At 44.6% G+C, this 25,506-nt stretch overlaps 1 protein-coding gene across 1 annotated transcript in view; it reads left to right on the top strand.

Annotated features, from left to right (window-relative positions):
• The window catches only part of LOC122806874 (actin-related protein 2/3 complex subunit 4), a 143,861-nt gene that overhangs the window by 109,459 nt on the left and 8,896 nt on the right, over positions 1 to 25,506 (top strand). The window lies entirely within an intron of this gene.

Below are 25,506 nucleotides of genomic sequence, written 5' to 3'. Positions count from 1 at the left end.
AGATGTGTACATTGGACTTGTGTTTTTTCTTCAATGCATGACCATACCTCTCAACCTGGAAACATCAAAAATCTAGACAGACCACCAAGAAAAGTATTTACAACTGGCCAAAAAGTCTGTATGCTTATTAACATAAAATTTGCATATATAATTATGTAACCCCAGTCACTCCAATGGAGTTGTGGGATACCAACATTCAAACACAAATAGAAGAACAGACAAAATATAATTTTGTTTAATTTATATAAACATTTGAACTTGTATCAAACTTTGAACTTGTATAAAACTAACATTTTCTTTTATAAAAATAAAATTTAACTGCATCGAATCGAGAGAGATTTTCACAGCTGACGAGCAACAGCAAACCTCATGTAGAAAATCAGAGAAAAGGGGGGGGGTTGATTTAATTCTAGTCAAGCTTGCACTGCACTAACTAGATTGTTCACTGGCTTTTATCACCTCAGAAAAAAAAAAGATAAAAAAAGATAGATGTACATGTTTTCGGTCTATGCTTTAGACAACTCCTAGTGGAACTTTGTATTTCATTGTTTCATCCACATGTAAAGTGTCTGTTGCCCGTGAAGAATAAATTCTTTTACATTAAAAAAAAAAATGATACGCTAGTAATGTTGCAGTAGGGAATGGATGGCAAACTGATAGGTTCATAGTTACTAGGTATCCCCCTCCGAAGGAGGACATTCTCGGGACTGCAGCATCTACCCTCTTTAAAAATACAGCACAGTATAGTATCAGCAATCAATCTACATACTGTGGGAATAGAACTCACAGCCTTCTGCATCAAAAGCAAGTATACTACCTGTTGTGCTATTAACAATTCAAACAGACTTGGCAGCACTAAACTTTACTTCCCAAGAAGCTCTCGGCTCTTTGTAAAATCCACTTGACACTCAATTATGTCTCAACCTTGCAGCACAAGAAATATGGAAAAAGCCAAATTTTATTATTTTGGGGGGGGGGGGGGCGCAAAGGCCCAAAAACCAGGCAAGGCCACATTTTAAACATTGCTTGTATAATCTTGGAAAGTTGCTAGAATACATCTTTTGTGTGTGTTACCATGCATTTCCTGAAAGATGGCCATTTAAGTCTCAGTCTACCTATCCTTAGTTAATTCAGTTCTCACTGATTTGCCAAAAAAAACACAAATTTTAAGAGGAACAGACCAAAAGTATTCCAGAGCATTCTGTGAAAATTATTCAAGGAGTTGAGCCCGAAGTGATATGGGTAGAGAATTCAGGCTCTTATTTGTTGTAACCAAAGTACAGGATTCGAGCCTGGCTAACACTACCTACCAGGTATAGTTAACTGGGGCATTTTACACGCTCTCACACGCTCACACGCTCTCACGCTCACACGCTCACACGCTCACACGCTCTCACGCTCTCACGCTCTCACACTCTCACACTCCCAAACGGTTTAAAGTTGTGCGGGTAGACGGACACACGCAATGAATTAAATATGGACTTGAGCAGCAGCAACCCTTACAAGCAATCTCCTGTATACTTGAAGCAGCCACACACACACACACACACACACACACACACACACACACACACACACACACACACACATTGAATTAAATACGGACTTAACCAGCAACGCTCACACATGTACTTAAGCAGCAACCCTTACAAGGCAGCAACCCTTACAAGGCAGTATTACTCACACACACCACACGCAAAATGAATACATAATCTCCTGGAAGCAACCCATAAAGCAGCAAATTGAATAGAGACTTACTTAGAATAAAACATTCGCTTGTTGGCAGCAAAAAACAGAATTGAATACAGAAATCCCAATCCGTTGTTGGCAGCAAAAAACTGTGTAGGTGGCTGGAAACCCAATTGTGCAGGTGGCTGGACACCCAGTCCCTTGCTGGCAGCAAAAGACTGTTTAAAATTGTGCAGGTGGATTGACTAAACAGGATGTGAGCTGACCCCACCCCCACCCCAGCTGCACACTGCCTACAAATAACAGCTACGCACACACTGCCTATAAATATACAAACTACATTTTTTTTTTTTTTTTTTTTTTTTTTTTCTTACCTGGAGGCTTTCTCATCCTGAGGATGGGTGCTGGGTGGACTCTGCAGAACCTAAATTGTACACAGCACAACTTTTCTCCACTTGATGCCATGCTGCTGTATTCCCCATTTCCCTTCAAAACCGTTCAAGAGTCCAACAGGCAGTCTGTCGCACGAAGCTGATGTCATCATGCACACCTCTGTAGGCTGGTGACGTGTTGTGACTTCAGCCAAAAATTTAAAGGGATCTGTGTCTGTGTCTGTGTCTGTGTGTAATATATTTTAATATAAAAAAATTGGGAATTATAAGGGCCACTCTGGAATTCGTGACACCCCATTATTTTGCCCTCAAAACTGGTAGATACTGAGGAATTTGGTACGGTTGAGAGATCTGTGCATGACTGTCTTTCTGTGACTGTAGTTTTGACAGTTTGGATTTTTTTTTTTTTTTTTGCCTTGTGTTTATGAGTTCATAGGTAGGTACTTGGCTATCGGCTCTAGGGCCTATGTAAGCCTAGCCAACAAGGTTTCCTGGCTTATGCCACCCATGGATGCTAATTACCTACGTCCCTGTCTAGCAGGGCCACCAGAGTGATTCCCGGGGTAAATTTCCTGTTACTCATCCACTCATCAAGATTTTTCTTGGAGTGCTAGTGACGAACTAGCGAGGCTTCTGTCGACTAGAGTCCCAAGGTCTGTTATCACGCCTTTGGCGTTGTGGGCTGCCGCTTTTGTGGTACAGAGTTTTTACCAAAGGGGATGACCATGCATTTTTTGGCATTGAACTTGAGGCCATGGCTCTGGCACCAGGCATCGGTCTCAGTGAGGCCCTTTTGCAGGATGTCAGCATCATTTGGGAACTCTACTATGGCACCCAGTTGCACCCAATTTGCAGTTATCCGTGAACTTTGTCAGCCAGAAGCCCACTGTCTTGGCCTGTACTTCAAAGGAGTAGATCCCAAAGAGGAGGGGACCAAAGACTGTACCTTGTGGTGCTCACTTGTCACAGGTTTGGAGTCCGATTTGAAGTCCGCAATATTTTACAGTGTGGGTTCTGTCTGTGAGCCAGTTGGCAACCCATCTTGTGACTAACAGACCCAGCTTGGTGAGTTTATCTATGATACTGGAATGGGGGATGGTGTCCGAAGGCCTTGGCAAGGTCAAGATAAGCTGTGTGGACTGTCTTACCCTCGTCCCCGGCTTTGGTGACTATTCTGTCAGGTTCAGGAGACATGATCTGCCCTTCACAAATCTGAACTAGGTGGGCTCCAGAGTTTGGAGTTTACCAATATCCGTGTTTGAGTTCCACGAAAATACACTCCATGGCCTTGCAGACCTGACTCGTCAGGCTAATAGGGCAATAGTTCCCTGGGTCCGTGGTGGCTCCCCCTTTATGGAGTGGTACAACTGTTGCCGTGCGCTTCAGTGGGTACAAAGCCTGTCGAGAGGCTATGATTGAACATGGTGCTTAGGTGGGGGCTAGTTCGTTCTCAAGTTCGTGTAGAACGCAGCCAGGGATATTATTCGGTCACATGAATGCTGTGCTCTTGGCTTTCATTAGTGCAGTTTTCACCTGTTCAATTGTGATTGCAGGGACACTGCATTCTTCCGGTGTGGATATGGGCCCTTTAGGAGGTGAGGGGCAGTAAAGTTGGCACTGAACCTGGCACCAGCCAGGATGTTGACTATGTTCATTTGTTCTGTGAATTTTGTGCCATTGTGGTGTAACTGTGAGCGGATCTGGATGTTGCCATTGAGATTCTTGACATAGCTGTAGAATGCTTTGTCGATGTCCTTGGAGCAGGTGGCAGTCTTATTTTCATAGTTCGCTTTGGAGGATTTTAAGATATCTCGGCTTCTTGCATAGGCTGACCAGTGAGCTCCTCCACTTGTGGGATTTTATTCTCTTTTGCAACCGTTTCTTCCTTCTGTTGTAGAGTTTAATATCAGGGGACCACCAGATTGGTTTCCTTTTTTTAAAAAGACTGTGTCTTGGTTCTATTGGGGATAGCATGATCTATGCACCCGTGTAGGTGCTTAGAGTGTGTTTGTATGAGATTCGGCAGTGGTTACTGTATTGTCCATCTGCATGGGTGTTGTGAAAGTGGCCACTTCTGCCTTAAGAAGCACGAAGTTAGCTTTGGAGAAGTTTTTTTACTGTGGTTTCCTTAGTGGGGGGTGGGGACGGTATGTGGATATCTAGGGCAATTAGTTTATGGTCGGATATGACCAATGAGGAGTTGACTTCAGGTGTGGAGCACCTGTCACTCGTGTTGGTAATTACTAGGTCTAGGACATTATTGCCCCTGGTAGGGATGTGGACAAGTTGATCCAGGGCATTGGAGTTTATAATTCTAGGAAGCGTTGAGGAAAGGAGTTGGTACAAGAGTAGTTTTCCCAGTTAATGGTGGGGTAGGTGAAATCTCCCAATATTAGGGTGTTAGGCTGGACCCTGATATTTTCTGTTCTATCAAGAAAAGGAGTGGGAATCCTGGGGCATGGTTGGGGATCTGTAGCAGAGTTAGTTGCACTTGAATAATTTCGGATGAATTATGTTGGGCAACTAGACTGGAGGTGTGGTTGTCCTTAATGAATAATGGACACACCTCCACACTTGATGTTCTGGTCCTGGTTTGATGGCCGAAAGGTATGGTATGAGCTATATCCTGGTAATGCAGGGGTGCTCTCTGGAGCCTTGAACCAGGTTTCGGTCACTGCACAGATATCGGTATTCTCCATTATAAGGAGTGCCTTGAGTGAATGCATTTTGAGGTTTAGACTTTTTAGCATTGAGTAGCATTACCCTCAGATGTTTTCTTTCACTGTTGCAGTCAGCCTGATTAACAAAGTCTTTGGTCCTGCGTCGGTTGCTGTCCCTTCTTCCATGACGTCAGGTCGTCGGGGGTATAAAACATGCAGCCGATGCCATTACATCAGTCTTTCTTGCCGGCGGTGCCTGAAGCAGAAACAGTTCGCAAATGCCAGTCGGCCGACACCTGAAATTTTCATTTTCGAGTTTCAGAACCAAAGTCTTCAACTAAAGCTAAGTACCCTGTTGGGGAAACTTTTTCTTGCTCCGTACCATTGTCAGTAAAAGTTAATAATTGTATTATTTGTAGCATAACCCTCAGTTTTTCCTTGCCTGTATCAGTTACGGTGGTGGTTTTGTTTTTTGAGTTTTGCTTAAAAAAGGCACTATAGGGGTGGCAAAAGCCTTGTCCAGTATCTGGAATCCCAGGGGCAAGAGGTGCAGGTCATCTCTGGCAAAGCATTGTGGCTGGTCAACCATGTCGTCCCAGGCAAATACTGGATCTCCTTTGAATGACACCAGAAGTTTAGCCAATTGTTGAAGTTAGTCATTTTGTCCTTGTATTGCAGTATCATTCTGGGTGAAGGTAGGATGCTACTCGGGGCCAGGGTCATACCTGCCTAGATTACAAGATCAGAGAGCTCCTCCATGTCTCTCTTCATGTAATCCAAGGAGGCCCATCTCAGGTCGTTCATGCCAACATGGACAATATGTCATATTTGTACTTGTTGTGGAGTGACCCAAGTGCGTGGGTTATGTAGCGGATCCTGGCACCCGACAGGCAGCCAACAGTAACCTTCTCCTTGTCTCTTCTGATAAGTGGAACATCATTGTGCCTGACTGTAGTCACTTATGACCAGTGTGTTAGGTATGTAGTTTTGCATTATGGGCAGTGGTTGGTTGGCACACCGAGTCTCTGTTGTGTCTTTTGGGTTGTGGTGAGATTTGGAGGTTGCTTACGTTTCTACTTTGGAGGTCTCTGTTTGGGTAGATTCTTATTGAGAGCCTCCTGTGTCTGTGTGGGTCTTAGTCCCAGTACCACCATGTGATGTGTATGGTGTGGAGTGGGTGTTTGCCTTCTCCTCCTGACTGAAAAGTTCAGTCTTGGGTTGAGAGAGCTTTGCTTCCAGTTTGGCTAGATAAATGCATCTCTCACAGGTTGTAGTGTTGGGTGGTAGGAGGAGAGGGTTGTCTGTGTACATGAGACAATTACTACATTGCTCCAAGATGCCGAGATTTATCAGGTACACAGGAGAGAACACCGGGAGCTGTCCCTTGGACATGCTTGGGAATCGCTTTTTCCTCTAGACAGTGAGGGTAGTAAGTACTCGGGCTTGTTTCCTCAAGGTAGCTTTGAGGCCGATAGATAAGTAACAAAAGAACTGTTAGCCACTTGGTAATGAAGGTTTAGTGCTTCAGAGGTTTGTGGCTTATTTACTGCCATCAGCTGTTCTGAACCAGTGCCAAGCACAAAAAAAAATGATTCAAGTGCTACAAATAAGAAACTGGGTAGATGTCCTTCAAGAATGCAACTGCAGTCATAACATATGGGTTGTCCTGCCTCAGGCCGCCCTCGGTCGGCCGAATTCCAAAGTCTGGGTCCAGCGTCGGCTGGTGTCGCCTCCTCTCCGACGTCACAATGGCTGGAGTATAAAGGCATCGGCCGACGCCATCTTCTTCAGTCTTTCTTGCCGCGCGGTGCCCGAAGCAGAAGCAGTTTGCAAGTGCCGGTCGGTCAGCTCCTGTGTTTTCAGTACCGAAGTCATCTAAAAGCTAAGTACCCCGTTGGGGAACATTTATTCTTGCCTCAGAACAAATTGAGAAAGTTAATAATTGTTTGTCTTGTGGTAAACAAATACCTCATATGGACTTCCATTCTCTCTGCCTTCCCTGCCTGGGCCCAGACCACGACGTCTCGGCCTGTGCTGCCTGTGCCCGCTTTAATAAGCGCACTCTCAGGCGCCGGGCAGAATTCGCAGAGGACTTCTTCGGTGAATCTTTTGCGTATATCATGCCGTCGGAACATCCGACAACCCAATCTGCTAAAAAACGCAAGGACCGGGACCGACATCCTCGGCCCGCGTCCACTACCGATGTTTCTCCTAAACCCTCTGCTAGCGCTCCGGTTCCTTCAGAAGTGGTAAATCTACCGCTCCAGGCCGACGACACAGCGTTAACACGACCTTTGGTCTTGGAGATCTCTCCGGTGCCGGTTGTTGATTTTCCTCCGGAAACCGAAGTTCTGGATCTACCCGACACCATTCCTGTGGACAAGGTAACGCCTGCACGTGGGGCTGCTAGGCCTCCTGTTTCCATGTCCATCAAGACCTTGCCTTTGCACGTGCTAAGGCTGCCAGTCAGGCCAAGGCCCATCCTAAACCTGCCCAGGCCCCTTCTTCTGATAAGCAGATCATGTCTCTGGCTGCAGATCTTATTTCCCTTATCAGGGGGTCTCAGCCTCATCCGGACAGGGGTTCCCAGCCACCTGCAGAGAAAAGGCCTAGAACTGAGCAGGCGGACGACCTCTCCTCAGATGAAGCCTCTGGGGATTCTGAGCACTCATACTCAAGAAGAACCCTTCCAGGCCTACGAGGACTCTGATGCTGAGGAATCTATTCCCTCTGCCTCCCCTCCAGAGGATTTCTCATTTGGGGAAGTTCTGCATTCCATGAGGGAACATTTTCAATGGCAGGGTCAGGAATTCTCTGACTCAAGGAAAAGGCTACGTACTTTCCTCAAGCTCCCCCAGCACAGACCTTTGTCTATCCCTCCAGTTATGGATGTTTTGGATGATGTTTTCCCTGACTCCAGTACCAACCCTGATTCTCTTCCTCCTGCTCCTGTCAAGCCGGACAGATAATATAGGGTCCCTGACACTCACAGGCACCTTTTTAAGGCCCACTCTGTGGATCTAGAAACCATTTCACAGGGCCCCAAGGGAGTGGCTTCCTCCTCTGCCAAAAACCCACTAAGCAAGGTCCCTGGAGAGATGGGGTAAAAAAGTATATACCTCTACTACCCTAGCCATGATGTCTCTTAACTGCCTTTTTCACATGTTTCAGTACCAAGATTTTCTCCTGGATGATTTACAGAAAAAGGTAGCCTCTTCTGAGCCTATTGATAAAAAGGCACTGCAGGATCATATACATAACACTCAGCAGGTTAATAACCATTTTCTGCAGTGCGGTTATGATGCACTGGAAGCTTCATGTAGGGCAGCTATGACTGGGGCTGTGATACGTAGACATGCTTGGTTGAAGGATCAGTCTTTGCCTGACCATGTTAAAGTAAAGTTACTGGATGCACCTTTGGAAAAACAAAAGCTTTTTGGTGCTACTGCACAAGATGTATTGAAATCCATAGAGGAAAAAGCAAAGTCAGCACAGACAGTCAAGCATTTCCTTCAGGTTCAGCCACCCAGATTCAGCAGAAACTGGCCCTCAAAGAATTGGTCCTTCCCCGGCTCTGACAAGTTTCAAAGGGGAAAAAGCAGACGTGCCAGGGGTAGAGGGCAATACCGAGGTTCTTACAGGGGCCGCCAATGGCAACCTCCAAATCAAAGAAGTGGCGCAGACAGTTCAGCTGCACCACAAGGACAATCACAATGACTTCACTTTCGTACCACCTACAAAGGTTCAAAGAGAAGCACCTTTGGGCGGAAAATTAGCCTTATTCTCACAAAACTGGCATATCTTAACCAAAGACAATTGGATTCTGGATTTGATAAACAAAGGCTACAGATTCCACTTCCACACATTACCAATAAGACAAGGCATGCCAAACCTGCCACATCATTAAAGGGCAGAGGCACTCACTCAAGTTTCCAAGCTATTAAGTATAAAAGCAATAGAAAGGGTTCCTCCTCAGGAGCAAGGCCAGGGATTTTATTCAAGACTGTTCCTTGTTCCAAGAAAAGAAAACAAATGGAGACCCATACTGGACTTGTCAAATCTAAACACTTTCCTCATTGTGCCAAAGTTCAAAATGCTGACGTTGCAGCAACTTCTTCCCATGCTGGGCAAGGGGTCTTGGCTGGTCACTCTGGACCTCAAGGAGGCATACCTGCATGTCCCAATCAGACAAAGCTGCAGAAGATACCTCAGATTGATTTCTTGCAGGAACAGAGCATTATCAATTCTCAGCATTGCCGTTTGGCTTGTCTACTGCGCCCAGAGTGTTCACGAAATGCCTGGCATCAGTAGTGGCACACTGCAGACAGCAGGGATTGAATATACCCTACTTGGATGACTGCCTCATACAAGCAGACAACAAACAAACCTTAAAAGGGAATTTGGACTATGTCATGCATCTACTGCAGGCCTTGGGATACACAGTCAACATTCAGAAGTCAAAATTACTACCATCCCAACAGATTACATTCCTAGGAGCCAAACTGGACACGGAAACCCAAATGGCCTACCTCACAGAGGAAAAACAGCAGCATTTACCAGAGTACTTCAAAGGCCTAGCAAAGCTTTCCCAGCTGACTGCAAGGAAAATCCTGCAGGCCCTGGGTTTCATGGCATCTTGTATCCTGATACCTTTGGCAAGACTTCATATGAGAAAGCTGCAATGGTATTTAAAAAACTTATGGTCTCAACACAGCAACAGCCTAGAGGACATAATCCCACTTATTCCATGCCTGCAGAAGGAATTTCTATGGTGGGCTCAAGCCAGTCAACTAAACAAAGGCATGTCTTTCAACAGACCTCAAGCAGGCCAAATGATCACAGCAGACGCCTCAGACCATGGATGGGGGGCGCACATGGAGGGCAGATGCATTCAAGGTCTATGGACGCCAAAGGAAAGACATCTGCACATAAACCAAAAGGAGATGTTGGCAGTGATGCATGCCATCGGGACTTTCGAAAAATCACTACAAGAAGGACATTTGCTAATAAGGACAGACAACACCACTGTCATGTGGTACATAAACAAGCAGGGAGGCACTCATTCTTATCCTCTCTGCAGACTAACAATGCTTCTCTGGGAAAAATCCCTGAGCCTGAAGATACACTTACAATCCCAGTTTGTACCAGGCAAGGACAATGTACTGGCGGACAATCTGAGCAGAAATTTCATAGATCCACATGAATGGATGCTGCACCCTCACATTTTCTCTCAACTGACAAGGACATGGGGAATACCGGACGTAGATCTTTTTGCTTCCCACTTAAATCATCACCTGGAAAAGTTCTGCACAAGGACTCACCACCCTCTAGCTTGTAAAACGGATGCTCTCTCCTTCAGCTGGAATTCTCTAAAAATTTATGCATTCCCTCCTCTGCCTCTGCTGACCAAGGTGATACTGAAAATAAAAGCAGAACAACCAACAGGCATCTTGATAGCTCCAGACTGGCCAAGGCAACACTGGTACCCACTGCTATTGACCATAACTCAGACCAAACCATGGCCTCTGACCCTATGGCCCTGCTCCTAACGCAACACAATTACAGGACTGTACACCAAGACCTGAAAACATTGCATCTGACAGCCTGGAGGCTACCATGACTTCAACACCTAGCTCTCTTTCCAAATCTGTTCAAGAGATCTTGCTGGAAGCTCGCAGACCTTCCACCAGAAAAACCTATTCAGCCAAGTGGAAGAGATTCAGCATCTGGAATGCCAAAAAGGGTCAGGACACAGCATTACTGAGTATTCCTCAGATATTAGAATACTTGGCAGAACTATCTCATACTGGACTCTCATACTCAATAAAGATTCATGCCTCAGCAATCTTAGCAAAATACAACTGTGACCCTCCAGTGTTTTCGCATCCTCTGCTCAGACAGTTTTTAAGAGGGATAAAGAATATCAAACCTCCCAGAAAACAGCCAGTACCTGCATGGGACCTCAACTACGTGTTGGAAAAACTAACTCCTCCTCCATTTGAGCCAGCAGCAACCTCAGAAATGCAATTTCTTTCATGGAAGACGGCCTTCTTATTGGCAGTCACTTCTGCAAGAAGAGTTTCGGAGATACAGGCACTCATGGCAGTGCCCCCCTTCCTCATTTTTCATCAAGACAGAGTCTCCCTAAGAACCAATCCTACATTCATGCCAAAAGTTATTTCCAGGGTGTATCTAAATCAAGCTATTCATCTACCTACATTCTTCCCCAATCCTCAAAATAGGGGGGGGAAACTACTGCATACTTTGGGCATACACAGACAACTACGCTACTACTTGGACAGAACTAAGGCCACCAGAAAGTCTGACCAGCTGTTTGTAGCCTATGCTGCTGGAGTACAAGGAAAGGCAATCTCCAAACAAACAATTTCAAAATGGATTGGACATTGCATCAGATTTTGCTATTCTTTTCATGGAAAAGGTGTGCCAGCCAATATTAGACCACACTCCACCAGAGCTATAGCCACTTCCACAGCTTTCGTAAGAGGAGTGGCAACAAAGGACATTTTAGAGGCTGCTACATGGAGCTCCGTGCATACATTTACCAAGCACTACCACCTGCCATTATACTCCAGATCCCGAGCAGGCTTTGCTTCGGCAGTCCTGCAGGGGATTATAGCTACACCATCCTTATCATAGTTCCATCCACCCCCAGCTTGGCTATGGTATTCAACCCATATGTTATGACTGCAGTTGCATTCTTGAAGGACATAGTACAGATGTTCTTCATCTCACATTGCTGCAGTCCTTACATATGGGTAGTCCGCTGTCCTCGGTCGGCCCGAATACCAAAGTATTAGGCTGACGTCGGTCAAGGCGCTTAAAACTGACATCAGGACGTCAGGGTACAAAAGCGCATGACCGACGTCATTTCCTCAGTCTTTTTTGCCGCATGGTCCGATGCAGAAGCAGCGTTGCAAGTGCCGTTCGGCGTTCTGAAATTTTTCAATTGGAGTTTCAGACCGAATCCAAGTTGGCTAAGTACCCGTTGGGGATTATTTTGGTTTTTTCTTGCCTCAGTGTTTTACCGGATGTCAGAAAAGTGAATAACTGTATTTCTTGTGGGAAACAGATACCGCATAGGGATTATCATTCTTTGTGTATTCCTTGTTTGGGGCCTGAGCACGACGTTGTTGGGTGTCGCTTTTGTGCTAGGTTCAATAAACGCACTATTAGCGAAGGTTGGATTGTGCTAGGCTGGTCTTTGGGAAGCGGTGCAATTATAATATGCCGTCGGATTCTCCGCGCCCGCTTCTCGAAGAAGCGCAAAGACAAAACAGTTAAACCCAGGCAAGATGAGTCGTCCGTTCCGGACGCCGGTTCTTTAGAGGCTTCAGTGGAACCGGTGGTTCCGACGGAGACTCCTCTGGAGTCTCAGGGGGAGACTTTGATTTTGCAGGAGGTTGTCTCTCAGGAGGCAGGTCAGGCTGAAGGGGCTTCCCAAGTTACTGTACTCCCCTCCCTTCCTAGGGTGGTTAGGCCTTCTCCTTCTGTTTCCAAGGCTTCTCCCAGAGGCAGGCCAGTTTCAGCTTCTGTTGGTGTCACTCCTAGTTCAGCAGGGTCTGTGCCTAAGAAGCACATGCTTAAAATGGCAGAAGATTTAATTACTCTGATTAGAGGTTCTATGCCCCCTCCTGATAAGAGGCCTAGGGTGGAGCCAGAGTTGGGAAGTTTTGAGCAGGCTTCGGATATTTCAGAGTCTTCAGCGGAAGACTTGCAGGAGTATTCTCCTTATTCTGATTCTGATGCAGATGATTCCACTCCTTCTGCTTCGCCTCCAGAGGATTTTTCTTTTTCAGAGACACTTCATTCTATGAGGGAACATTTTAAGTGGGAAGGTCAGGACTTCTCTGTTTCTAGGAAAAGGCTTAGGGAATTTTTGCTGTTACCCCAGCATAGGCCCTTGGCTATACCCCCTGTTCTGGATGTTGTGGAAGATGTGTTTGCAGAGGCTTCACTTAATCCTGATTCTCTGCCTCCTGCTCCTGTTAAACCGGATAGGTATTACAGGGTGCCTGAGGCTCATATATATCTTTATAAGAGTCCTAGGGCGGACCCAGAAACTATTAGTCAGGGACCTAAGGGTGTCAAGGCCTCTGTTGTAAAAAATCCGGTTCCTCTAGATAAAGAAGCCAGAGCTTTGGATAGATGGGGAAAGAAGGTCTATACATCTTCTACCTTAGCTATGAGGGCTTTGAATTGCCAGTTTCATATGTTGAAATATCAAAACTTTCTTCTTTCTCAATTGAAGTCTAAGGTGGATGCTCTGGCGGAAGGCATTGAGTGTAAAGAGTTGCAAGATTTGGTGCATGTCTCTGAACAAGTGGGTAAGCATTCATTACAGTGTGGTTTTGATGCTGTGCAGGCCTCGTCTAGGGTGGCTGCCACTGGCTCAGTTCTTCGCAGGCACGCCTGGTTAAAGGATCAGAATTTATCTGACCATGTTAAGACAAGGATTTTGGATGCTCCTTTGCAGTCTGATGTGTTGTTTGGTTCACCTGTGGAATCAGTCTTGAAGAAAATGGAAGACAAGGCTAAGTCTATGCAGGCTGTTAAGGATTTTTTGCAAGTTCAGCCTCCGAAGTTTAGTAGGAATTGGCCTGCTAAGGGGTGGACGTATCCTTCTTATGATTCTCAGTCTAGGGGTAGATCTAGACGTGGTAGGGGCAGAGCTCAGAGTTCTTTCAGGCCTAGAACAGGGAGTTCACCTGCACAATCTTCGGGTGAGGGCAGGGGCCAGTCCTTTCGTAAACAGGCCCAATGACCTATTTTTTCAGCTGCCAGATCCTTCTTGCCTGGCAGCACCTTTGGGAGGAAGGTTAGCACTCTTCAAGGAAAATTGGATGTTGATTACCCGAGACAAATGGGTATTGGATATCATAAACCAGGGTTACAAGTTTTGCTTCCATACCTTGCCTCCTTTCAAAGGCATGCCGGACGTTCCTCCTCAGCAAAGACTAGAGGCTCGCAAGCAAATTTCTTTACTACTTCAAATAGGGGCCATACAAACGGTTCCTCTGCCAGAAGTGGGCCTAGGATTTTATTCTCGCCTGTTTCTAGTACCAAAGAAAGGAAACACGTGGAGACCAATTTTGGATTTATCCATCCTCAACACATATCTGGACATTCCCAAGTTCAAAATGTTAACGTTACAACAGCTTTTACCTCTGCTGGGCAAAGATCACTGGATGGTGACTCTGGATCTCAAAGAGGCTTACCTTCATGTTCCTATCAGGCCCAGTTGCAGGAAGTATCTGCGTTTTGGGCTGGGACTTCTCATTATCAGTTCTCTGCATTGCCCTTTGGCTTATCTACTGCGCCCAGAGTGTTCACGAAGGTTCTGGCTCCAGTGGTAGCTTTCTTCAGGCTAAGAGGAATACAGATCTATCCTTATTTGGACGATTGCCTGATACTGGCCCAAGAAAAGGACGAACTTCTTCATCATTTACAGTATGTGATGGCAGTGTTAAGATGCCTGGGGTATTCTGTGAGCGAAATAAAGTCCAGTCTAGTACCCTCTCAGGACATGTGCTTTCTGGGTGTGAGACTGAATACAGCATCCCAGATGGCCTTTTGACCCCGGACAAACAAAAGAATCTTTCTCTTTACTTCCACCAGTTGTCTCATCAGTCCAGGCTGACTGCAAGGACAGTCCTTCAAGCCTTGGGGTTCATGGCATCTTGTATTCTGGTACTTCCCAATGCCAAACTGCATATGAGGAAGCTACAATGGTATCTCAAGAATGTATGGACACAGCACTGCCAAGATTTGGACACTGTCATTAAAATAATACCTTGCATTCAAAAGGAATTTTTGTGGTGGGCTCAGGAATGTCACCTAAACAAGGGACTCTCTGTGACCCGGCCAGAGGCGAGTCAGATTTTAACGACAGATGCCTCAGACAAAGCATGGGGAGCTCATCTAAATGGAAAATGGATACAAGACACGTGGCCTGCCAGACTTCAACATCTACATATCAACTTGAAGGAGATGTTAGCAGTCCAATTTGCATTGATAGCTTTCAAGGATTTACTTCTTCCAGGGCAGGTGTTGATTCAAACAGACAACACAACTGTCATGTGGTACATCAACAAGCAAGGGGGAACGCATTCTTATCCTCTATGCAGACAAGCAATGATTTTGTGGGAGACTGCTCTCAGTTTATGGCTAAATCATCAGGCAAGGTTTCTGCCAGGAGCACAGAACTCCTTAGCAGATGTGTTGAGCAGACAAATTATGGATCCCCACGAGTGGAAATTGGATCCTCATGTATTCCAGAGGTTGACAGTGTTATGGGGAACTCCAGACATAGATCTGTTCGCTTCTCCACTAAATTACCAGCTGCCAAAGTTTTGCACAAAAAGGTTTCATCCCTCAGCTTGGAAAGTGGATGCTCTCTCATTCAATTGGAGCAATCTTCACGTGTATGCCTTTCCACCTCTGCCTCTCCTCCCAAGGGTACTGCTGAAGGTCAGACAGGACAAGCCACACATGATTTTAATAGCTCCAGATTGGCCTCGACAGCACTGGTACCCATTACTGAGAAGTCTGGTACAGGAGCCTCCATGGCCTTTGCCTTCGATTCCTCACCTGCTGTCTCAGGAGAACGGTCATTTACTCAATGTCAAACTTCATTCTCTACATCTGACAGCCTGGCATATTCTGGTTTAAACCCTGGAGGGTCTCCGCTTCCACAACAAGTTTTGAATGTTATTTTGGAGGCCAGAAGGCCTAGCACAAGGAAAGTTTACACAGATAAATGGAGGAGATTTTTATTTTAGAGTACAGCAAAGGACTTTGATGTTTCTAAACCTAATTTAAGTGTGGCGCTTCAATACCTTACTGAGTTATTGGACAAAGGTTTGTCCTTCTCCTCTATAAAGGTTCATGCTGCAGCAATCTCTGCTCACTATGACTGTGACCCACCATTATTTTCTCAGCCTTTGTTTAAGCAATTCCTTAGAGGGGCAAAGAATATAAGACCCCCACGTAGAGCTCCTACTCCTGCTTGGGATCTCAATTTTGTGTTGGAGAAACTCACTCTACAACCTTTTGAGCCTGCAGCATCGGCAGAGTTGAAATATTTATCTTGGAAGACTGCTTTTTTGTTGGCCATTACCTCTGCGAGAAGGGTTTCTGAATTACAGGCCCTTATGGCAGTTGAGCCTTTCTTAATTTTCCACAAGGACAGGGTGGCTTTGCGTACTAACCCTTCTTTTATGCCTAAAGTGGTTTCTAGTGTGGCTTTAAACCAAACTATTCATTTGCCTACTTTTTATGCAAACCCCCAAAATAAAGGGGAAAAGATTTTGCACACTTTGGATATTCACAGACAGTTGCGATATTATTTGAGCAGAACTAAAGGGTTCAGGCAGTCTCAGCAGTTGTTTGTTTCTTTTGCTTTGGGTTCTCAGGGCAAACCTGTTTCAAAACAAACTATTTCTAAGTGGATTGGTTTTTGTATTGCTTTCTGTTATTCCCATCATGGTAAGGAGATTCCAGCTGGGATTAGGCCTCATTCCACTAGGGCTACTGCCACTTCTACAGCTTTTAAGGGGTGGCTACTAAAGATATTTTGGAAGCAGCTACTTGGAGTTCAGTGCATACTTTCTCTAAGCATTACCACCTTCCACTTTACTCTAAATCTAGGGCTGGATTTGCAACTGCAATTTTACAAGGCATGTTGGCAGCTCCTAATACTTTGTAGTTTTGCCATCCTCCCTTACCTCTGCTTTGGGATTCTACCCATATGTAAGGACTGCAGCAATGTGAGATGAAGAACATAGTACAGTTTTGTACCTACCATAAATGTAGATGTTCGAAGATCCACATTGCTGCAGTCCAATTTACCCTCCCTCCTTCCCCTCTGTTGTTGAAGGTGGTGGTGTGGTTTGTGTTGTACATATTGTAAATATGGTTAGTGCACGGGTGGTTGGTTGGGGTTTGCTGGTTTTGGCTTTGGCCTGTCTTGTTAGGGCCTTCTGACATCTGGGGCAAGAAAAGACTGAGGAAATGACGCCGGTCATGCGCTTTTGTACCCTGACGTCCTGATGTCAGTTTTAAGCGCCTTGACCGACGTCAGCCTAATACTTTGGTATTCGGGCCGACCGAGGACAGCGGACTACCCATATGTAAGGACTGCAGCAATGTGGATCTTCGAACATCTACATTTATGGTAGGTACAAAACTGTACTTTTTGTACCTACCATAAATGTAGATGTCCGATAGATATGCAACTGCAGTCGGATTTTCCCACCCTCCTACCCCTCTGTATCCTTCTTTTTGGGTCCCTACCCAGTCGGATTTTCCCACCCTCCTACCCCTCTGTATCCTTCTTTTTGGGTCCCTACCCCTCTTCTCTTCAGCTGGGGGTATCTCCTACGGTGTATCTGTTTATTACTGTTGTGCATGCTTGGGATTATTTTTATCCATTTACCAAATTTGGCCTTCCTAAGTGGGCACCTGACATCTGGGTCAAGAAACACTGAAGAAGATGGCGTCGGCCGATGCCTTTATACTCCAGCCGTTGTGACGTCGGAGAGGAGGCGACACCAGCCGACGCCGGACCCAGACTTTGGAATTCGGCCGACCGAGGGCTGCCTGAGGCAGGACAACCCATATGTTATGACTGCAGTTGCATATCTATCAGACATCTACATTTATGGTAGGTACAAAACTGTACTTTCTAAGGGAAAAACTGAAGAGCAGACTTTAGTTTAAACTTGGCTAAGCGGTGCTGCATGATGCGCAAACACGGTTTTTTAACTCAAACTTGAAAGGGATAGGAGTTGGCCCAAAACTGCCTAAAAAGTAAATTTCAGAGCTGGAGACCACTCCTCTTGTGGCAGATAGGCTGCTCTAGTGCTTACCACTCTCACTGATAAGCAGAAAGAACTCCCACAACAAGGTCTGGAGCACTCAAACACAAACTAAGGTGCGGGAAACAAGTAGTACAGATAGTATTTTTTATTTTTTAATTTAAGCAGAAAAAAGCACTTAAAACACTATAAATGGACAGAAAAGGCTGTTGCACTTGAGTGTGATGCCTACAGTTATAAATTCAGTTAAATTTCAAGTCTTAAACTGGTAAAGCAAGTGCACACAGTAAAAATGAATTTAACAGTACAATGCAGTAGGAATACAGCAAACAGTAATAAAAAAACAGGTTTTTTTAAAGTGAGATTAGCTTAAAACAATTAAAAGAAAGCCAAAAAGGTACTTAGAACAGCAAAATGTCTCTTCTCATTTCTGGTGCTGTAGTCTGCAGGACTCCCAAACAGGATCCACCGAGCTAAAACAAGCGCAAACCTGCACAAACACGGGTTTTTAACTCAAACTTGAAAGGGATAGGAATTGGCCCAAAACGGCCAAAAAGGTAAATTTCAGAGCTGGAGACCACTCTACTTGCGCAGATGAGTTACTTCCAGAGGAGTCCAGTTAATTTTCCAGTGATGTTGGGCATTAATCATTTTTAAGATGCCTGTACTCATCATGGTCCTTGTGCACTTCGTAGGAGGTGAAGGCTTGTATTACATTAAGATATCATCCCAGTTTGATGCTGTTTCAAGGTTACCAGTGTCAAGATACCAGCAGTGGGTAAATCCCTGGAGTGCATGGACAAATATTGTGTTCATTTTATTAATTTTCCCCATATTTAAATTGAAGTGGAAGTTGTATCATCCTTTGATATAGACAGTCCTATCTCAGATGGTTTCAAAGTTCCACACCATACTGCTGCCATTTGCCGGAAGTCTGCTAGTAAAAGTTTCTAGCCTGTGCATCCTTGTTTATTCCTGAAGTTAACAATTGCCTGCATCACTGTCAGTCTGTGGTCTTTTTACCCCTAGCTGTTTGCATTGTTTTTCCAGGTATTTTCTTTGTGACCAGTGATGTTCACATAGGTAGATTGTCCCATCTAGGGGGGAAGGATTGTGGTAGTAAAAAAAAATGATCATTGTAAGACTATATATTTTCATTAGAATATAATGCATCTTCAATAGCATGAAGCACAATTTAGCCACACTCCTAACACTGTTCAATCTGTGCATCCATACGTTTTTTTGTACCAAGTGAATATGGGAACTGCTACAGTCATTCCTCTATGTATGGGGACCTTCCACAGACCTACAAGCCTGACCAGCCTCTTATGCAAAGCAGTGCAAAGACTTCTTATGGAATTAATCGGTTGGGAAATAGGGAACTGCCAAACATTTGACCAGTCTGTTTGGATTAGTCAAGGACAAGTCATGCTTACATAACTTGGTATATATTTTTGAAAAGGTCACCAAAGCAATGGACAAAAGAAAAACGGTACATACTTCCACTTGGCTAAAGCTTTTGACACAGTTCCCTACTCAGGCATAGTAGAAAAGCTAAATAAACTGGGAATAAACTCCTGTCACCCACTGGATTGCCAGCTGTCTCGCAGGTAACTTACCCTATTTTAATTATCTGTGTGCTTTCTCCACAAAGAGGCTTTCACCAGTGTAGTCCCCCATGGATCTGTGCCTGGACCTCTCCTGTTTGGCATCTACTTTTCTGAAGTAAAAGACAATACCAAATGGCTTTAGCTGACTATCTTCAGGTGATGGAGCTGGGACCATTCACTGAAATGACTTGGCCATCCTGCAGGAAGGTTTGTCCCAAGTAAATAACTGGTGCCAAAATCACTGGCTGAAACCAAATGCCAAAAATGCATTATTGTATCCTTTGGCAAGTCATCTACCCCAGGGAATTAGCACATCAAGGTTACCAGATTACCAAAATTGCAGGGGAGTCCTGGGACAGATTTTGAGCAACCCCCCCCCCAAAAAAAAAGTTATTTGCTCTTTCTACAAGACTGTATATGCAAATATATTATATTGCTGCACATCTGAAAGCCAAAGACAACTGATTAAGTCTACATACTGCTGCTTTCTAGTTATACCCTTTTATCACATATCACTCATGTAGTTCTTAATGAAATTAATTGTAATTACTAAGATTACTGTTTAACCTCCTGTCATTCTACAACTCACAACATGCATTGTCCCTCTCGCTTAAACTATTAAAACATTTGTAAACAAGCAAAACATAATACACAATGCTCTGTCACACACAAGTTCACATCACATGATTCTAAGTTGTTCTTCTTCCGGCTTTTCCCGGTTAGGGGTCGCCACAGCGGAACTCCAGTGCGCTAATGATTGGCAGTGGATTTTTATGGTGACGCGGTGCCAGCCTGATGCCCATTCACACATGTCTTTCGAATGCCACGCGACCGTGGGGTGGACATGCAGACTCCACACAGAAGGCGCTCCAGCCGATAATTTAACTGGAGAACCTCTTGCTGTGAGGCGACAATGCACTGAGATTTATTAACACTATAGGAGGAAATATCAGACTTGTGTCTCTAAATTGTCAAACATTTATGTAATAACTACCATGCTGACCCAATAAGACAATAAGGGTACTGTGGAGATGCAGCAAAAGTAAACACAAAAACGAACTCCCTCCAACCTGAACGGAAAAGATCCATAATTAAGAACATCTGTGGAAACCAGTACCAACAATAGAAAAGCACAGCAACCCAATAGGTTGTTGGTACTGGTTTCCACAGAGTGAAAACTGCCATGCTTCTAGTTTTAATCTCCTGAAATGTCAGATGTACATTAATTCTGCACAGAAAGGAGTGGTGGTCAAAGTAAAATTTCAGCAGTCTTGCCATGGAGGAGCAGTTAGAAGTCTTCAAAGAAGAAAAGCTGTAGCCTTCAACACAATACTGTTTTCCTGTTTTCAGATTATTCAAACTATCTTCCTACCTTCCTCCCACTGACAATTTTAGGCCTGAAAAAAAACCTTACTGCCTTAGGTTGCCGGAAAGTTGTACCTCAGGATTTTATTTTCAGAGCACAGTGCTAGACTCCGGATTTGAATGTTGAACTTGGTACTGTCCCTCTCAAACCTGGCAACCCTGTACCACATTGACAATGCGCACCTAAGAGTTGACCCAGTTGGCTGGGATTTCGTAACTTACGTGGACATTGATCCAAAGTTTGACCAAAATGCGTCTGTTATAAGAAAGTCCTTCTATATTCCACAGCTTATAAACAAAGGAATTTTGTTTAGATCAAGGGGATGTCATTATCCCCCTTTACTCAGCCGTTATTAGGCCAATCATTTACTATAATGCCCTCTTTGGCATGTATCTGTACAGACATATGTAACAGCTGAAATGCCCACAGATACCTTACTAAAAGGATACAAGGCTTAAACAACATGTCCTACATCGACCAACTCAAAGCTTCATCACTGTACTCTTCATCCTACAGACTGTTATGAGGTGACCTGTGTCTGGCATTCAGGGCATACTGTGACACATTACTGATGGATTTACTGCATATCAGCAAGTCAAATGGCATCAGAACTACTTGGTCTGGGTATCTAAATCTTTTCTGCAACATCGACAAATGCTTGGAGGGACAGGTATCTTGTAAAGGATGCTGCTGCTGTGGAACAGACTCCACAGCCACATAAAACAAAGGTAATCCCTGGCCACATTCAAATGCAGCTTAGGTCTATGGATGGGAAACAAAATTTTACCCCAGGACTGCCTCCTGTACTAATGGACAGAGGCAGCTCCTAAATACTTTACTTTATCCCATGCATGGATCCCCTCAAAATATCTGTGGTATGATCCTAGTTATTATTATTAGGAGAAGTATGTAATTGACCACGGGATGGGCAAGGCCAAACTATACTAAATGGCATAGGTTATTTTGAGCACAGCAAGAGAAACTGGCTAGGCTTAAATGACCAGCAAGGGCAGCTAGCCTAATACTCACCGATTGACCTATTAAGAAAATGTGCATAAGAGAAGCCAAGAGTGTTGGAGCTTTTGGTGGAGCAATGTAAATCTGTATCTTTGCAATATCTACTTCTTAGGTGGGAAAACTCTGTCTAAAAAATTAGGCCCTTCTCCTGAAGGGGGCTCCTAAATGTCTCAAAGCATTATGAAAAAGCAAGTAGTTTTCATAAAAAATCTTTGATTTTAAATGGGGAAAGATAACCAAGATCTTTATAACCAAGCCAAAGATCATGCCCAGGCCTTTTCCTCTGACTACAGTGTGTGCCCATCTCCTAACCCAGGAGGAGAATTTGCTTCCTTTGTCTACATGTTATCTTAGATCTGTGCTTGTTTGTAGAGGTCTGTGTGGGGGTAGTTGCTAAAAAGGCTACAGTAACAACAAAATAGTTAAGTTGGCTTCGGACCATGCTCCTTACTTGAAGGCTCCTCACTGGGGAAGAGAGACCGCATCTGTCAGACACTGCTTCTCAGGTGCCCTTGGTGGACGTTCTGTACAAGTTTCAGGCCTTGATATGGAGACTCTTGAAGCCTGCTGCATTTGTTGAGTCCAGATTTGTGACCATTGGAAGACCCTCTGATAGTTGGGTGTCAGTCTGTATAAGGTGTGAAGACTTCCCTTCTGTTTGAGAAAAGGCAGCAGATCGGATGTGTGTGATTTGGACATTTTTACCAGCTACATGGGTGCCCAGCAGATTGTCTGCTATTTATCACTATAAAAAATCAGAGTACTTCAGCTTTGTAAAAATTCAAACTTATTATCCATTGTGGTCTGAATGTGTGTGTTTGGAAAAGAGGCCTCCGTCCCTAGCTGATTCTTTCAACTCTGAGGTAGGATAATGTAGCCTGTACTGACCATACACATTCCCCTTGTGCTATGACATAGATAACACCCTCCCCTCGGATGTCTCACCAGATAATGTCACTTTTGGGGCTACCCCAAAGCTTTTGTGAAAACTATTAGGAGGGAAAGTTAGTAACTTCTAAATTATTGTTAGAATGGTTGAGGTCCTGGACTCTTAACTGCTAATCAGTAATAAGACCTGCAGAAATACTTTTAATGCTCTATAGAATGAGTGCTGGCCCTTGGTCCTAAAAAAGTATTATAAGTAGCACGTGTGTGTGTGTGTGTGTGTGTGTGTGTGTGTGTGTGTGTGTGTAAAACAATCCCGTAGCAGACCCAGCTTTGATTGCTAGAGAATTCCGAGGGTACATAATACTGCTAGGCCTCAATACAGTGCTAAACAGCAGGAAAAGCTGAATCATAGGCAGGGTTGGTAAGAAAGGTATGTACTGGCTAGCATGATTAAAACAGTCTGCAACCTTCCATACTTGGTATAATTTGGGGGAGGCATACCTCATAGCAACATTGCTGAAGAATCTGGGTCAGATTTTAAATGTTACTATTTTTGCATCAATCCGCATTATCTGTACAGTAAGAAACATGAAGCTTTACCATTACTTGCTGACTATATTTCTTCAGTGATTTACTAGAAAATCAAAACTTTTGAAGTGCACAGCAAAATCGGGGACATTTGAGAATTTTGAGTGGGAAGGTCCTCAAGCAGATATAATTTACTAAGGGAACTGCAGATATTTCCTTAAATGTGACTGTAGAGAAGGTTGTTGACATTTCCTGTCTTTGCGTTATGGTCACAAGTACACGTCAGAAAGGTCCAGTGGTACTAGAACATTTTGAGAGTGTCTGTCAACCAGTGGAGCACCCCTTATCTCTGATTCTAGCAGGGAGTTTGAATGATTGCATAACCAGATTTCTAGAAACCAGAGTCTTATTTTGGCCCACCAGAGACTGGCAACAAATTTGTCAGGTTATGCTTAGTGATGCACTTTCAGATATTTTAGGTTCTGGGCCTGAGGTCCATGGAACACAGAGCACATATTTCTAAACAAGTTAATGGTTATCCAGGTTGCCATCCTAGCTGTTCAGTCTGTGCTGAAACTTGTGACAGACAACGCAATCATGCCTCTGAACTGTCCAGATTTTCACAGAATGTCCAAATTTTTGCTTCATATTTTTAGTCTGTTCCTCGTAAAATGTGTGGTTTTATGGCAAATCTGTTGAGGACTGAAGTCCCTAAATGAGTCATTTTGAGTTCATATCCTTCTGAAAAATGCATGCTAAAGCTAGATATAATAATATAACGGCAATATTTAAAAATTGTCCCTATTTTTAGCCCCTTATCACACTAAGAGGTTGAGGATGAACATAGCATTGATATGATTCATACAAGGAAGAGCCCTTTAATAATACCCCTGTGTAATCTAACAAACCAGGGAGAACCCATTAGTACTCTGTTCTGGTGTAGTCAGCAAGCATCAGAGAACCCTTCTGTACATGTTGTACATCCAGTAAACAAGGGAGTCATTTATGCCCCCTAGTAAGTCATCAAACATGGAAGATCTATTCATACCACAGTGAACAAGGGCAAACCCATTCATATCCCTGTATGGTACATCCAGTGAACGATGGAGAACCCACTTAGGTCGCTGACAAGAGCAAACCCATTCATGGCTCTATGGTACATTCAGCAGATGAGGGAGAACCCATTTTTGCCTCCATGTAGTATATTCAGCAAACAAGGCAGAAACCAATCATACCCCTATGCAGACTAACCTGATGGCATCTGACCTGACCGGCATCTTCACCTTACATCTCCAATTCGTTTACATGTTCAGACAGGAATTCCATTGCAGGCAACCCAGGGAAATCGGTACTTCGGCAAGTAGTAGTTTGAGAGACCAGTTTTCGTCCACAGTGAAGTGGGGCCATCTGAGGGCTAATTTGTTGCATTACAAGTGAATTACAAGCTACATTATGCTGCTGGATACTGTACAAATGATCTGACAACAGATTAGTTCTCTGGCTTCCATATACCTTCCACACCCCACCTGATGTCCTTCAAGGATGCATCTGCAGTCCTTACAAATGGGTTGTCCTGGCCTCAGGCAGCCCTTCGGTCGGCCGGATTCCAAAGTCTGGGTCTGGCCTCGGCTGATGTCGCACTTCACCCGACGTCATAGCTGCAGTTCAGCGGGTATAAAGGCATCAGCCGACGCCATTTTTCTCCGTCTTTCTTGCCGCGTGGCGCCCGAAGCAGAAGCTGTTCGCAAGTGCCAGTCGGTCAGAACCAGAGATTACTACTACCGAAGACTTCTAAAAAGCTAAGTACCCCGTTGGGGACTCTTTCTTGCCTCAGCCGATGTCAGAAAAAGTGAATAACTGTTTAACTTGTGGGAAACAAATACCTCAAAGATTTCCACTCTTACTGCCTACCTTGTTTAGGCCCAGACCACGACGTAACAGCTTGTCTAGCCTGTGCTTCTTTCAACCGACGGACGCTTAGACGTCGGTCTGAATTTGCTGTTTTCGGCTCCGCTTTTGCTTACAATATGCCGTCGGAAACTCCGACTTCGCAATTAACAAAAAAGCGCAAGGAAAAGGACCGACACTCGCGGTCCGCGGTTTCGGCCGAAACCACGGTTAAGTCAACCGCGAGTGTCTCTGTTTCGGCTGAAACCGAGTCCACGGTTCTTCCTTCGGCCGAAAGCTTACCTCCTACCAAGGCCTCATCCAGCATGGCTGAATCTGCTACTGAAATCCCACCTGCTCTTGCAGGTTCACAGGATTTATCTGATACTATACCTTTAGATATATCTACTCCTGCACGTGGAGCTGCTAGGCCCCCTGCATCCATGTCGATTAAGGCCTTTGCCAGGGCTAAAGCAGCAAAATCTACCAAAACTGTGCCTGCTAAGACCCCCTCTCACAGGCCTAGCTCTAGTTCTCAAATGCTTAGTCTAGCAGAGGATCTCATTTCTTTGATCCGGGGATCCCAACCTCACCCTGACAGGGCCTCTCACCCACCTCCAGAGAAGAGTCCTA

This window comes from Protopterus annectens, chromosome 7.part0 (assembly GCF_019279795.1).
Source record: "Protopterus annectens isolate FY-2018-M chromosome 7.part0, PAN1.0, whole genome shotgun sequence".
NCBI lineage: Eukaryota > Metazoa > Chordata > Ceratodontiformes > Protopteridae > Protopterus > Protopterus annectens.
The sequence above is the reverse complement of the archived record's forward strand: the minus strand, read 5'-3'. Positions and strand labels throughout refer to the sequence as shown.